The sequence below is a fragment of the Triturus cristatus genome, chromosome 5_2 (genome assembly GCF_964204655.1).
Source record: "Triturus cristatus chromosome 5_2, aTriCri1.1, whole genome shotgun sequence".
Taxonomy (NCBI): Eukaryota; Metazoa; Chordata; class Amphibia; order Caudata; family Salamandridae; genus Triturus; species Triturus cristatus.
In genome coordinates, this window is record NC_140588.1 from 5,348,617 (window position 1) to 5,363,745 (window position 15,129).

A 15,129-nucleotide genomic window follows, 5' to 3' on the forward strand; every position below is an offset into this window, starting at 1 on the left:
TCCCTGATTCGGACACTTCATCTTGCTCGAACTCGTCTGTTTCCAATCTTTCTTCATGAATATGTTCTATTTCTCTACGGATTTTTCGGCACATGGCTATTATACAGTTTTTCTTATCGTGTCTCCCTTCTGATATATTCTGGCTCCATCTTGTAAGAATAAGCATTGCATTCGGGTCTACCCCCGGACGGTCTTGATTTCTGATCACACAGTTTATGAGGAAACGTAACAGTTCCCCCTGTATCTCTACTTTCTGGAATTCCATAGCTCTGTTAATACATTCTGGATCTCGCCCTGTTTGAACAAAATGATATATTTTATCTAGATGCGTAGTCATTCCTGGTAACCTCGCTAAATACTCTGCGGCTCGTCTAATACGTAATGATGCCAGGACCATTTCGTCCTCTTTACCGACCACCGGGTCATATCTACAATCTATAAGGAGTTCCTTAAGCGCACGTTCACTTACGAATTTGGGTGTACGTGAATGCGCTGACTCTTGAAAAACAAGTTTATTTATTCTAGGTGGCGTAAAAGTATTGCTAGCACCTCCCGTGGCCCCATCTGGGGTGTCGGGGGTGAATGGATTCGTCGAACGTGACACAGCAACTATAGGTGTCGATACCACTGTAGAATCGATTGCGGGGACAGATGAAACAGATGTGCTTGCCGGAGCTTGTGTCGGGACTTGCTGTTGCACGGGGACAGATACCTGATCCTGACGTTGAACCCCTCCGCCAGACGGTCTATGTGGTGCGGGGTTAGCATACTCGGGAGCTGCGTCATCTAGATATGAGGAAAGAAAAACATCTTCTGCGGTTCTGGGATGCCCTTTAGGATGTACCTTAATTGGGAATAATGGGGGTGGCAAGTCTTTTGGTATCTCTGGAGTAGCCTTAGGTAATCCTTCGGCTAGAAGAGGATACATACCATTCATAAGAGCATTTCTTTGTCTATCTATTTGTTCTGATTTCACTCGGATACCTTCCTCAATTAATAGATTTTCTTGAACTTCCTTTGAACTTTCTTTACTCCTCTCTTCTTGTCTACGTGCTTTTTCTGTACGTCTATGAGATTCTTTACGCCATAACTCAACAGCGTCTTTCTGTGACTGTCTGACTTTTCTTTTCCATAACTCTTCCTCCACTTTCATGATGCACCCTGCATCTCAGGTTCCCGCTGCGGGCCACCTTTGACTTTCCTGCAATCCCTTGGTATAGTCTACCCATAAATCAAGAAATAATATGGCATCTAAGCCATGCTTGTGATACATAAAATGCCCTGGAGTGTCCCTAGGAGGAATAGGAACTGCTTCTTCAAGCACCCCTTTTCTGGTAGTGATCTGTCTTAACTTCGAGAAGAGCGGCATATTGACAACTGATCTGATACTTACTCTTGAACTCACTTAATACGAAAAAAAACACAATAATGGACAGTGAACAATGAACAATCATTCATACCACAATATGCAAAACATTTGAACACTTTAAACATTTAAACATTAACCATTTTAAAAAAAATGACCGACAATGATGACAGTCTGTATAACTAATCACCAAGCTGAATTCTTGACAATAACTGAATACTTCGGAATACTGGATATACTGCTAAACAGTACATATACACTGCTAAACAGTGCAGACCGGATTTGTGTACCCAAATCCGTCTTGACCGGCACAACCTATGTGCGCGTCAACACGCCTCCCCGGCGATGGTACTCACCGAGTAGCTCCTTGAAACGGAAGGCCTCAGAGAATGGACGGGACTTGATGACTGCGGATAGTGGACCCTCTGGACATCGGGACTTCGAAAACCTGGTGGGCCTCTGTATACCTCGGATCTTGCTCTCTCAGCTAGGCTCTGGTCGGGATACTTCGCACTTCTCACCGCCTCGTCTGGGTTGATCGCAGCCTCAGTCGCCCCCGCTTGACCGGAGGGAGCTACAGGAAATCCTGCTGGTACGCGTTATGGTCCGTCCAGCTGTGGCAGGAGACCGGGCCTGCAACGCACCGCCGGCGCGTGAGATGAGAAAGTGTCCCTGTTCGGGCGCCATTATGTGGTAAATATTCTTTTACCTAGACTGAATTTCATACGGAATCTAAAATAAAGTAAAATAGCTCAGAATAATAAGAGGCAGAATCCGTGGTATAAGAGGTTTTCTGAATGGGCTTTATTCCAAAATGGCCGACTCGAGTGGCGGCCTTCAGGTTCCGTCACCACGAGGGTTCAGGAAGTGAAGTACAATACTTTATTGACAAGAAGTAACTTTTATAGGTCATACATTACAATGAAACGAATGTAGAAGAGGCGTAACAATTGATAAGAGAAATGACATAGTAAGTATGTAATCGAAACTAGGCGTAATAAGGAGAAAAAAGAAACATGATTGGCTCTGATTATCATACATAGGTGGATCTATAAGATAATACTTAACATAGATGCGCGCGCAGCAGCATGACGTGTGATTGACGTGCAACTAGGGGGTGAAGGGAACTTGACATTTAGCTCTACATGTGGAGACGAGAAGTCTGGGGGGTCAAGTCAACCTAATCCCAAATCATATCTAACATCCTATGTTTAGAGAACTATGTTATCCACAAGGAAGGACTCTCGGGCAGAATCTATTCTATACTGACTGTGTGTGCGTGTACAAGCGTCTAAGTGCCTATATGAGATGCGAGGGGCAGAAAACTTTCCATGGCAACAGGGCTATGAATTACTTGCAGGAGAACGGAAAGGCCGAGTCCTTTGCTTGTGAGCTAAAGGAGATGTTTACCTAAATCACTAGACAGGAATGCATCGGCTGAAGAGCAAAGTAGATAATTCGAAGGTGAAATACAGCTTCTTGGCAGGCAGGCGAAACTGGCCGAGGCAGGCACCGTTAGCTGCACAGGGAGTAGGACAAAGTTCATGGATACAGATGCGAGCTCAAGCTGAAGCTGTCAGAGGCAGAGAGCAGGGAAAGGCTTTGAGGACGGAATCGGGCCTACTTGCCTGAACTGTAAAAATGGAGTAACTTAGCCATATAAAGTCGGTGGCCTTTCATACTTAGGAATCGAATATCCAGCCCATTGATGGCGGATCTGACAGAGAACATGTTGACGGTGGACGCACATATGTTTGCGTCTTGGGAACTGGAACTGGAGGGAACATACATGTACTTGTGACATGCACATAGAACCGTTGGGGTCCAAGATAGGGGACATAACTGATCAGGAAAATCCACATTTCCACAGAGGGAGTGAGTCAGTCAGTGAGAGTGAGTGAGTCAGTCAGTGAGAGTGAGTGAGTCAGTCAGTGAGAGCTGATTGAGTTAGTCAGAATCAGTCAGTCAGTGAGAGTGACTGAGAGTCAGTCAGTGAGAGTGAGTCAGTCAGTCAGTGACAGTGAGTCAGGCAGTGAGTCAGTGAGAGTGAGTCAGTCAGTCAGTGAGAGTCTGTCAATCAGTCAGTGAGAGTCAGTCAGTGAGTCAGTCAGTCAGTGAGTCAGTCAGTCATTCAGTGAGAGTGATTGAGTCAGTGAGTCAGTCAGAGAGGGAGTGAGTCAGTCAGTGAGAGTGAGTGAGTCAGTCAGTGAGAGTGAGTCAGTCAGTGAGTGAGTCAGTGAGTGTGAGTGAGTCAGTCAGTCAGTGAGTCAGTCAGTGAGAGTGAGTGAGGGAGTCAGTCAGTGAGTCAGTCAGTGAGTCAGTCAGAGAGTGAGTCAGTCAGAGTGAGTGTCAGTCAGTATGAGTGAGTGAGTCAGCCAGTGAAAGTGAGTCAGTCAATGACAGTGAGTGAGTCAGAGTCACTCAGTCAGTGAGAGTTAGTGAGTGAGTCAGTCAGTGAGAGCGAGTGAGTCAGTGAGAGTTAGTGAGTAAGTGAGAGTGAGTCAGTCAGTCAGTGAGAAGGAGTCAGTCAGTGAGAGTGAGTCAGACAGTGAGACTGAATCAGTCAGTCAGTGAGTGAGTCAGTCGGTCAGTGAGAGTGAGTGAGTCAATGAGTCAGTCAGAGAGTGAGTGAGTCAGAGATAGTGAGTGAGTCAGTCAGAGATAGTGAGTGAGTCAGTCAGTGAGAGTGAGTCAGTCAGTGAGTCAGTCAGTCAGTGAGTCAGTCAGTGAAAGTGAGTGAGTCAGTGAGTCAGTCAGGGAGTGAGTGAGTCAGTCAGTGAGAGTGAGTCAGTCAGTGAGAGTGAGTCAGTCAGTGAGAATGAGTCAGTCAGTGAGAGTGAGTCAGTCAGTCAGTGAGAGTGAGTCAGTCAGTGAGTCAGTGAGAGTGAGTTAGTCAGTCAGTGAGAGTCTGTCAGTCAGTCAGTGAGAGTCAGTCAGTGAGTGAGTCAGTCAGTGAGTCAGTCAGTCAAATAGTGAGAGTGAGTGAGTCAGTGAGTCAGTCAGAGAGGCAGTGAGTCAGTCAGTGAGAGTGAGTGAGTCAGTCAGTGAGAGTGAGTGAGTCAGTCAGTGAGAGCTGATTGAGTTAGTCAGAATCAGTCAGTCAGTGAGACTGACTGAGTCAGTCAGTCAGTGAGAGTGAGTCAGTCAGTGAGTCAGTCAGTGAGAGTGAGTCAGTCAGTCAGTGAGTGTGAGTGTGAGTGAGTCAGTCAGTCATTGAGTCAATCAGTGAGAATGAGTGAGTGAGGGAGTCAGTCAGTGAGTCAGTCAGAGAGTGAGTCAGTCAGAGTGAGTCAGTCAGTGAGAGTTAGTCAGCCAGTGAGAGTGAGTGAGTCAGTCATTCAGTGAGAGTGAGTCAGTCAGTGAGAGTGAGTCAGTCAGTGAGAGTGAGTCAGTCAGTGAGAATGAGTCAGTCAGTGAGAGTGAGTGTCAGTCAGTATGAGTGAGTGAGTCAGTCAGTGAAAGTGAGTCAGTCAGTGACAGTGAGTGAGTCAGAGTCACTCAGTCAGTGAGAGTTAGTGAGTGAGTCAGTCAGTGAGAGCGAGTGAGTCAGTGAGAGTGAGTGAGTAAGTGAGAGTGAGTCAGTCAGTCAGTGAGAAGGAGTCAGTCAGTGAGAGTGAGTCAGACAGTGAGACTGAATCAGTCAGTCAGTGAGTGAGTCAGTCGGTCAGTGAGAGTGAGTGAGTCAATGAGTCAGTCAGAGAGTGAGTGAGTCAGAGATAGTGAGTGAGTCAGTCAGAGATAGTGAGTGAGTCAGTCAGTGAGAGTGAGTCAGTCAGTGAGTCAGTCAGTCAGTGAGTCAGTCAGTGAAAGTGAGTGAGTCAGTGAGTCAGTCAGGGAGTGAGTCAGTCAGTCAGTGAGAGTGAGTCAGTCAGTGAGAGTGAGTGAGTCAGTCATTCAGTGAGAGTGAGTCAGTCAGTGAGAGTGAGTCAGTCAGTGAGAATGAGTCAGTCAGTGAGAGTGAGTCAGTCAGTCAGTGAGAGTGAGTCAGTCAGTGAGTCAGTGAGAGTGAGTCAGTCAGTCAGTGAGAGTCTGTCAGTCAGTCAGTGAGAGTCAGTCAGTGAGTCAGTCAGTCAGTGAGTCAGTCAGTCAAATAGTGAGAGTGAGTGAGTCAGTGAGTCAATCAGAGAGGCAGTGAGTCAGTCAGTGAGAGTGAGTGAGTAAGTCAGTGAGACTGAGTGAGTCAGTCAGTGAGAGCTGATTGAGTTAGTCAGAATCAGTCAGTCAGTGAGACTGACTGAGTCAGTCAGTCAGTGAGAGTGAGTCAGTTAGTGAGTCAGTCAGTGAGAGTGAGTCAGTCAGTCAGTGAGTGTGAGTGTGAGTGAGTCAGTCAGTCATTGAGTCAATCAGTGAGAATGAGTGAGTGAGGGAGTCGTTCAGTGAGTCAGTCAGAGAGTGAGTCAGTCAGAGTGAGTCAGTCAGTGAGAGTTAGTGAGTGAGTGAGTCAGTGAGAGTGAGTGAGTCAGTGAGAGTGAGTGAGTCAGTGAGAGTGAATGAGTCAGTGAGAGTGAGTCAGTCAGTCAGTGAGAAGGAGTCAGTCAGTGAGACTGAGTCAGTCAGTCAGTCAGTCAATCAGTCAGTCAGTGAGAGTGAGTGAGTCAGTCAGTGAGAGTGAGTCAGTCAGTGAGTCAGTCAGTCAGTGAGTCAGTCAGGTAGTGAGTGAGTCAGTCAGTGAGAGTCAGTCAGTCAGTGAGAGTGAGTGAGTAAGTCATTCAGTGAGAGTGAGTCAGTCAGTGAGAGTGAGTCAGTCAGTGAGAATGAGTCAGTCAGTGAGAGTGAGTCAGTCAGTGAGAGTGAGTCAGTCAGTGAGTCAGTGAGAGTGAGTCAGTCAGTCAGTGAGAGTCTGTAAGTCAGTCAGTGTGAGTCAGTCAGTGAGTCAGTCAGTCAGTGAGTGAGTCAGTCAGACAGTGAGAGTGAGTGAGTGAGTGAGTCAGTCAGTCAATGAGTCAGTCAGTGTGAGTGAGTCAGTCAGTGAAAGTGAGTCAGACAGTGGGAGTGAGTCAGTCAGTGAGAGTGAGTCAGTCAGTCAGTGAGAGTGAGTGAGTCAGTCAGTCAGTGAGAGGGAGTCAGTCAGTCAGTGAGAGTGAGTCAGTCAGTCAGTGAGAGTGAGTCAGGCAGTGAGTCAGTGAGAGTGAGTCAGTCAGTCAGTGAGAGTCTGTCAATCAGTCAGTGAGAGTCAGTCAGTGAGTGAGTCAGTCAGTGAGTGAGTCAGTCAGTCAGTGCGAGTGAGTGAGTAAGTCAGAGAGGGAGTGAGTCAGTCAGTGAGAGTGAGTGAGTCAGTCAGTGAGAGTGAGTGAGTCAGTCAGTGAGAGCTGATTGAGTTAGTCAGAATCAGTCAGTCAGTGAGAGTGACTGAGAGTCAGTCAGTGAGAGTGAGTCAGTCAGTCAGTGACAGTGAGTCAGGCAGTGAGTCAGTGAGAGTGAGTCAGTCAGTCAGTGAGAGTCTGTCAATCAGTCAGTGAGAGTCAGTCAGTGAGTCAGTCAGTCAGTGAGTCAGTCAGTCATTCAGTGAGAGTGATTGAGTCAGTGAGTCAGTCAGAGAGGGAGTGAGTCAGTCAGTGAGAGTGAGTGAGTCACTCAGTGAGAGTGAGTCAGTCAGTGAGTGAGTCAGTGAGTGTGAGTGAGTCAGTCAGTCAGTGAGTCAGTCAGTGAGAGTGAGTGAGGGAGTCAGTCAGTGAGTCAGTCAGAGAGTGAGTCAGTCAGAGTGAGTGTCAGTCAGTATGAGTCAGTCAGTGAGTCAGTGAGAGTGAGTCAGTCAGTCAGTGACAGTGAGTGAGTCAGAGTCACTCAGTCAGTGAGAGTTAGTGAGTGAGTCAGTCAGTGAGAGCGAGTGAGTCAGTGAGAGTGAGTGAGTAAGTGAGAGTGAGTCAGTCAGTCAGTGAGAAGGAGTCAGTCAGTGAGAGTGAGTCAGACAGTGAGACTGAATCAGTCAGTCAGTGAGTGAGTCAGTCGGTCAGTGAGAGTGAGTGAGTCAATGAGTCAGTCAGAGAGTGAGTGAGTCAGAGATAGTGAGTGAGTCAGTCAGAGATAGTGAGTGAGTCAGTCAGTGAGAGTGAGTCAGTCAGTGAGTCAGTCAGTCAGTGAGTCAGTCAGTGAAAGTGAGTGAGTCAGTGAGTCAGTCAGGGAGTGAGTGAGTCAGTCAGTGAGAGTGAGTCAGTCAGTGAGAGTGAGTGAGTCAGTCATTCAGTGAGAGTGAGTCAGTCAGTGGGAGTGAGTCAGTCAGTGAGAATGAGTCAGTCAGTGAGAGTGAGTCAGTCAGTCAGTGAGAGTGAGTCAGTCAGTGAGTCAGTGAGAGTGAGTCAGTCAGTCAGTGAGAGTCTGTCAGTCAGTCAGTGAGAGTCAGTCAGTGAGTGAGTCAGTCAGTGAGTCAGTCAGTCAAATAGTGAGAGTGAGTCAGTCAGTGAGTCAGTCAGAGAGGCAGTGAGTCAGTCAGTGAGAGTGAGTGAGTCAGTCAGTGAGAGTGAGTGAGTCAGTCAGTGAGAGCTGATTGAGTTAGTCAGAATCAGTCAGTCAGTGAGACTGACTGAGTCAGTCAGTCAGTGAGAGTGAGTCAGTCAGTGAGTCAGTCAGTGAGAGTGAGTCAGTCAGTCAGTGAGTGTGAGTGTGAGTGAGTCAGTCAGTCATTGAGTCAATCAGTGAGAATGAGTGAGTGAGGGAGTCAGTCAGTGAGTCAGTCAGAGAGTGAGTCAGTCAGAGTGAGTCAGTCAGTGAGAGTTAGTCAGCCAGTGAGAGTGAGTGAGTCAGTCATTCAGTGAGAGTGAGTCAGTCAGTGAGAGTGAGTCAGTCAGTGAGAGTGAGTCAGTCAGTGAGAACGAGTCAGTCAGTGAGAGTGAGTCAGTCAGTCAGTGAGAGTGAGTCAGTCAGTGAGTCAGTGAGAGTGAGTCAGTCAGTCAGTGAGAGTCTGTCAGTCAGTCAGTGAGAGTCAGTCAGTCAGTGAGTCAGTCAGTGAGTGACTCAGTCAGTCAGTGAGAGTGAGTGAGTCAGTGAGTCAGTCAGAGAGGCAGTGAGTCAGTCAGTGAGAGTGAGTGAGTCAGTCAGTGAGAGTGAGTGAGTCAGTCAGTGAGAGCTGATTGAGTCAGTCAGAGTCAGTCAGTCAGTGAGAGTGACTAAGTCAGTCAGTCAGTGAGAGTGAGTGAGTCAGTGAGTCAGTCAGTGAGAGTGAGTCAGTAAGTCAGTGAGTGTGAGTGAGTGAGTCAGTCAGTGAGTCAATCAGTGAGAGTGAGTGAGTGAATGAGGGAGTCAGTCAGTGAGTCAGTCAGAGAGTGAGTCAGTCAAAGTGAGTGTCAGTCAGTGTGAGTGAGTCAGTAAGTGAGAGTGAGTGAGTCAGTCAGAGTCAGTCAGTCAGTGAGAGTCAGTCAGTCAGTGAGTCAGTCAGTCAGTGAGAGGGAGTCAGTCAGTGTGAGTGAGTCAGTCAGTGAGTCAGTCAGTCGGAGTGAGTGAGTCAGTGAGTCAGTGAGTGAGTGAGTCAGTCAGTGAGAGTCAGTGAGTCAGTCAGTGAGTCAGTCAGTGAGAGTGAGTCAGTCAGTGAGTCAGTCAGTGAGAGTGAGTCAGTCAGTCAGTCAGTGTGAGTGAGACAGTCAGTTAGTGAGAGTGAGTAAGTCAGCGAGAGTCAGTCAGTCAGTGAGAGTGAGTAAGTCAGTGAGAGTGAGTGAGTCAGTGAGAGTGAGTCAGTCAGTCAGTGAGAAGGAGTCAGTCAGTGAGAGTGAGTCAGTCAGTGACACTGAGTCAGTCAGTCAGTAAGTGAGTCAGTCAGTCAGTGAGAGTGAGTGAGTAAATGAGTCAGTCAGAGTGAGTGAGTCAGAGATAGTGAGTGAGTCAGTCAGAGATAGTGAGTGAGTCAATCAATGAGAGTGAGTCAGTCAGTCAGTCAGTCAGTGAGTCAGTCAGTGAAAGTGAGAAAGTCAGTGAGTCAGTCAGAGAGTGAGTAAATCAGTCAGTGAGAGTGAGTCAGTCAGTGAGAGTGAGTCAGTCAGTGAGAGTCAGTCAGTCAGTGAGTCAGTGAGAGTGAGTCAGTCAGTCAGTAAGAGTCTGTCAGTCAGTCAGTGAGAGTCAGTCAGTGAGTCAGTCAGTCAGTGAGTCAGTCAGTGAGTCAGTCAGTGTGAGTGAGTCAGTCAGTGAAAGTGAGTCAGTCAGTGGGAGTGAGTCAGTCAGTGAGAGTGAGTCAGTCAGTCAGTGTGAGTGAGTCAGTCAATGAAAGTGAGTCAGTCAGTGGGAGTGAGTCAGTCAGTGAGAGTGAGTCAGTCAGTCAGTGAGAGTGAGTGAGTCAGTCAGTCAGTGAGAGTGAGTCAGTCAGTCAGTGAGAGTGAGTGAGTGAGCCAGTCAGTGAGAATGAGTCAGTCAGTCAGTGAGAGTGAATAAGTCAGTCAGTGAGAGGGACTCAGTCAGTGTGAGTGAGTCAGTCAGTGAGTCACTCAGTCACTGAGAGTGAGTGAGGCAGTCAGTCAGTGAGTCAGTCAGTGAGAGTGAGTGAGTCAGTGAGTCAGTCAGAGAGTGAGTGAGTCAGTCCGTGCGAGAGAGTGAGTCAGTAAGTGTGAGTGAGTGAGTCAGTCAGTGTGAGTGAGTCAGTCAGTCAGAGAGAGTGAGTGAGTCAGTCAGTGTGATTGAGTGAGTCAGTCAGAGAGAGTAAGTCATTCAGTGAGAGTGAGTGAGTCAGTGAATCAGTCAGTGAGAGTGAGTGAGTCAGTCTGTCAGTCAGTCAGTTAGGCAGTCAGTGAGAGTGAGTGAGGGAGTCAGTCAGTGAGTGAGTCAGTGAGTCAGTCAGAGAGTGAGTCAGTCAGAGTGAGTGTCAGTCAGTATGAGTGAGTGAGTCAGTCAGTGAAAGTGAGTCAGTCAGTGACAGTGAGTGAGTCAAAGTCAGTCAGTCAGTGAGAGTTAGTGAGTGTGTCAGTGAGAGTGAGTGAGTCAGTGAGAGTGAGAGTGAGTAAGTCAGTGAGAGTGAGTGAGTCAGTGAGAATGAGTCAGTCAGTCAGTGAGAAGGAGTCAGTCAGTGAGAGTGAGTCAGTCAGTGACACTGAGTCAGTCAGTCAGTAAGTGAGTCAGTCAGTGAGAGTGAGTCAGTCAATGAGTCAGTCAGAGAGTGAGTGAGTCAGAGATAGTGAGTGAGTCAGTCAGAGATAGAGAGTGAGTCAATCAGTGAGAGTGAGTCAGTCAGTCAGTCAGTGAGTCAGTCAGTGAAAGTGAGAAAGTCAGTGAGTCAGCCAGAGAGTGAGTCATTCAGTCAGTAAGAGTGAGGCAGTCAGTGAGAGTGAGTGAGTCAGTGAGAGTGAGTCAGTCAGTGAGAGTGAGTCAATCAGTGAGAATGAGTCAGTCAGTGAGAGTGAGTCAGTCAGTCAGTGAGAGTGAGTCAGGCAGTGAGTCAGTGAGAGTGAGTCAGTCAGTCAGTGAGAGTCTGTCAATCAGTCAGTGAGAGTCAGTCAGTGAGTGAGTCAGTCAGTGAGTGAGTCAGTCGGTCAGTGCGAGTGAGTGAGTAAGTCAGAGAGGTGTGGTAAATATTCTTTTACCTAGACTGAATTTCATACGGAATCTAAAATAAAGTAAAATAGCTCAGAATAATAAGAGGCAGAATCCGTGGTATAAGAGGTTTTCTGAATGGGCTTTATTCCAAAATGGCCGACTCGAGTGGCGGCCTTCAGGTTCCGTCACCACGAGGGTTCAGGAAGTGAAGTACAATACTTTATTGACAAGAAGTAACTTTTATAGGTCATACATTACAATGAAACGAATGTAGAAGAGGCGTAACAATTGATAAGAGAAATGACATAGTAAGTATGTAATCGAAACTAGGCGTAATAAGGAGCAAAAAGAAACATGATTGGCTCTGATTATCATACATAGGTGGATCTATAAGATAATACTTAACATAGATGCGCGCGCAGCAGCATGACGTGTGATTGACGTGCAACTAGGGGGTGAAGGGAACTTGACATTTAGCTCTACATGTGGAGACGAGAAGTCTGGGGGGTCAAGTCAACCTAATCCCAAATCATATCTAACATCCTATGTTTAGAGAACTATGTTATCCACAAGGAAGGACTCTCGGGCAGAATCTATTCTATACTGACTGTGTGTGCGTGTACAAGCGTCTAAGTGCCTATATGAGATGCGAGGGGCAGAAAACTTTCCATGGCAACAGGGCTATGAATTACTTGCAGGAGAACGGAAAGGCCGAGTCCTTTGCTTGTGAGCTAAAGGAGATGTTTACCTAAATCACTAGACAGGAATGCATCGGCTGAAGAGCAAAGTAGATAATTCGAAGGTGAAATACAGCTTCTTGGCAGGCAGGCGAAACTGGCCGAGGCAGGCACCGTTAGCTGCACAGGGAGTAGGACAAAGTTCATGGATACAGATGCGAGCTCAAGCTGAAGCTGTCAGAGGCAGAGAGCAGGGAAAGGCTTTGAGGACGGAATCGGGCCTACTTGCCTGAACTGTAAAAATGGAGTAACTTAGCCATATAAAGTCGGTGGCCTTTCATACTTAGGAATCGAATATCCAGCCCATTGATGGCGGATCTGACAGAGAACATGTTGACGGTGGACGCACATATGTTTGCGTCTTGGGAACTGGAACTGGAGGGAACATACATGTACTTGTGACATGCACATAGAACCGTTGGGGTCCAAGATAGGGGACATAACTGATCAGGAAAATCCACATTTCCACATTCCCTCCTTGTCCCCTACTTGCCCTTCAAGAGATATCAATCTTCATTATTCCATCGATTTGCTCATGGAGCATCATTTCTTCTTCCTTCTTCTTCCGGCATTTTGAACGAAAACCTTGATATGGAATGCACGATGTGGCACACAGACCACAAATCGCTGGTCCACATTGCAGGCATAAACAACAACTGAAGAGCATAAGAAGGCCAATACCTAGGAAGGATAGAACTCTCCATCCCCAGGCTGATATCACACTCCAAAACCACCCGGACCACGTCCAAGTGCCTGGATTCTCGTGTATCTGGCTCACAATCTTATGAAGGCGTGTTATAGCTTTATATACAGATGGCGAATTTTCTGGTATGAATATGCAGCAGCTGGATCCGATGACCCTGCAAGCTCCGCCCCTATCGGCCAGGATGACGTCAAGGACAAGACGATTCTGGAGAACAACAATTCTCATCACTGATTGTTCCTCTGTCAGATTGCCTAGGGCGGCTATAGTCTCGTTTACTACAGCTTCAAGAGTCTTGGTTAGTCTACGTATCAGCTTACTATTTGATATTGTACCTATATAGGGAAAGATACCTTTATTGAAATCTACATACTTGTCCCATGCCGTCTCAGTATAATCGACAACTGGGAGATCTCTTCGCTCTCTATTGTGTACTAAATGAACATTTCGATAATAATCAGGAGGGGCTAGGAAAACAGGTGGCAAAAGGAATGCTATATAACAGGTACCATCCCAATCTAGAGGCAGACGCATATATGCCGTCTGACCACATATAAAGTAAGAATGGCGGGAAGCTCTAAATGAGGATTTACCTTGATCACTATATTCTACTGTAGTAACGCATTTGCTATGGCCCATATGTATGGAACCAACTTTTCTTACGCATAATTCACCTTTAACTGAAAATACTGACATAGTGGGTAGAATTAGTTCAACTTCGGATTTGACATTCAGAATCATAAGATTAGGTGTAAAATTACCTAATTTATACACTTCATTTTCTAGATCAGTTCCTGTTCTACTGGGGTGACCCTCCTTATTAGGGTGACAGACTTTGAATAAAACTAGATTCAGATTTCCCCATATCCAATGTTGTTGATAAACTGCTGTGTCTGGGTCTATGGAATTTAGTAAACTAAACCATGCTCCACAGGAGCCATTGTGTGTGAACGGATGTGGAAAGAAAGGCAGAACTCCTTTGTTATTCTGATAGGGAGGGAGTCGGCCACACACCCAACAATTGGTGGCATTACTAGTCTGATGGGAATGATGTAACATACTAATGAAAGTGTTATTGCGCAGCGCAAGTCTATAAGATAATTCATGTGGCGGTAGGTCACTAAAAGAATGTTCAGCAGCAACATTATAAACATGTCTAGAAATAGGATGATATATGTGCAAAATCACACTCGTAATAATTATTAAAAGACTCAATAAAAACAGAATTAATAATGTCCTTATACAGTAGCTACGCAGTGATTTACAATACGCCTGTCGTTTCAACATTTCTCGGGTATTTTCTCTACTCAGGTCCAAGGGATACATGTCAGAGACAATTCAACCGCTTCACCTTGGAGAGGACTTAAACAATCAAATTGCTCGACTGTTTGGGCCTAAGCTTTAATTTATAGTTCTGAGAGTCATTTTGCTCAACAAAGGGAAGTTTTGAATCAGTCTGTGAGGGAGTGCAGGGCACAGTGTCTATATCCGAGGATAGTCCATGAAATTTCTTGATGTGGCTGGAATGTATCCAGCCCTTGCGGCCCTCAACTTTCACGGCTGTTCTTGTGGTCAGCAGGACTAGCTTCGGTGCTTTCCACCTGGGCTCCAACAGGGTCTTTCGATCGAAATTCCTCACAAACACCAGATCACCCGGAGCAACGTCATGGGGTTTCACCTCAGTGTTGTCAGGAAAGGCTGCAGCTACCTGTGAACGACAAGATTGTAGTGCAGACATCAAGGAAGCCAAGTAATCTGTCAGCATATTACAATTAACATCAGTTATTTTACGTGGTATAGGCGTCCCCCACATATTTGGTGGTCTTCCGAAGATCACCTCATACGGGGATAGCCCTGTTCGAGAGTGTGCTACCATTCTTATGTAAAATAGTGCAACTGGTAAGGCTACTATCCAGTCAACACCTTTCTCCTTACATATTTTAGACAATCTGATTTTCAAAATTTGATTATGTCGTTCCACGAGACCTGCTGCCTCGGGGTGTCGGACACAGTGGAATTTCCACTGATATCCCAACAAAAGTGAGACATGTTTCATTAATTCGGATGAGAAAGGCTGGCCGTTATCTGAATATACAACACGTGGTAAACCGTACCGTGGGAAGAATTCTCGAACTAACTGTTTGGCAGTAGTCGGGGCCGTGTAATCTGATACTGGGTACGCCTCAGTCCATCGGGAGAGAGCGCAGACAACTACAAGAACATATTTGAATCCTCGACATCGTTCCATCTGGATATAATCCATTTGGAGCACTTCAAAAGGATGATCAGGAGTCTGAAATCCACCCTGTTCTACGGGAACACTTTTTCCTGGGTTGAACTGACAACATATCATACAGGTACGAACTTTTTGTTTAGCTGCTGCTCGTAAATGTTTATTGAACCAAATGTGTTGAATGCTATCTAGCATAGCTTTCTCCCCTAAATGCGCCGGACTGTGAATTGTAGCTATAATGGCTTGGACCATAGAGTCAGGAAGAAACCATACAGATTTCTCCTTCGTCATCCATCCCTGATCTGTCTGGATCCCTCCTAGTTCAGTCCATTTCTTTAATTCTTCTGCAGTAGCATGTGTCTGTATGTCAATTACGTCAAGTGCGGGATCCTTAATTGTCATACACTGTGTTGGTGTCTGAACTATTGGCTTTGTCATGTCTGATGTGCGAGTCTGAGCAGTCTGTTTAGCTGTTCTGTCAGCTAGATCATTACCTTGAGAAATGATATCAGTAACCTTCGTGTGTGCTTTACATTTCATAATCGATATAGCAGTGGGTAGATGTATTGCATCTAATAAGGCATGAATGAGGGATCCGTGCTGAATGTGGGCACCATGGGAGGTTAAATAACCTCTCTCT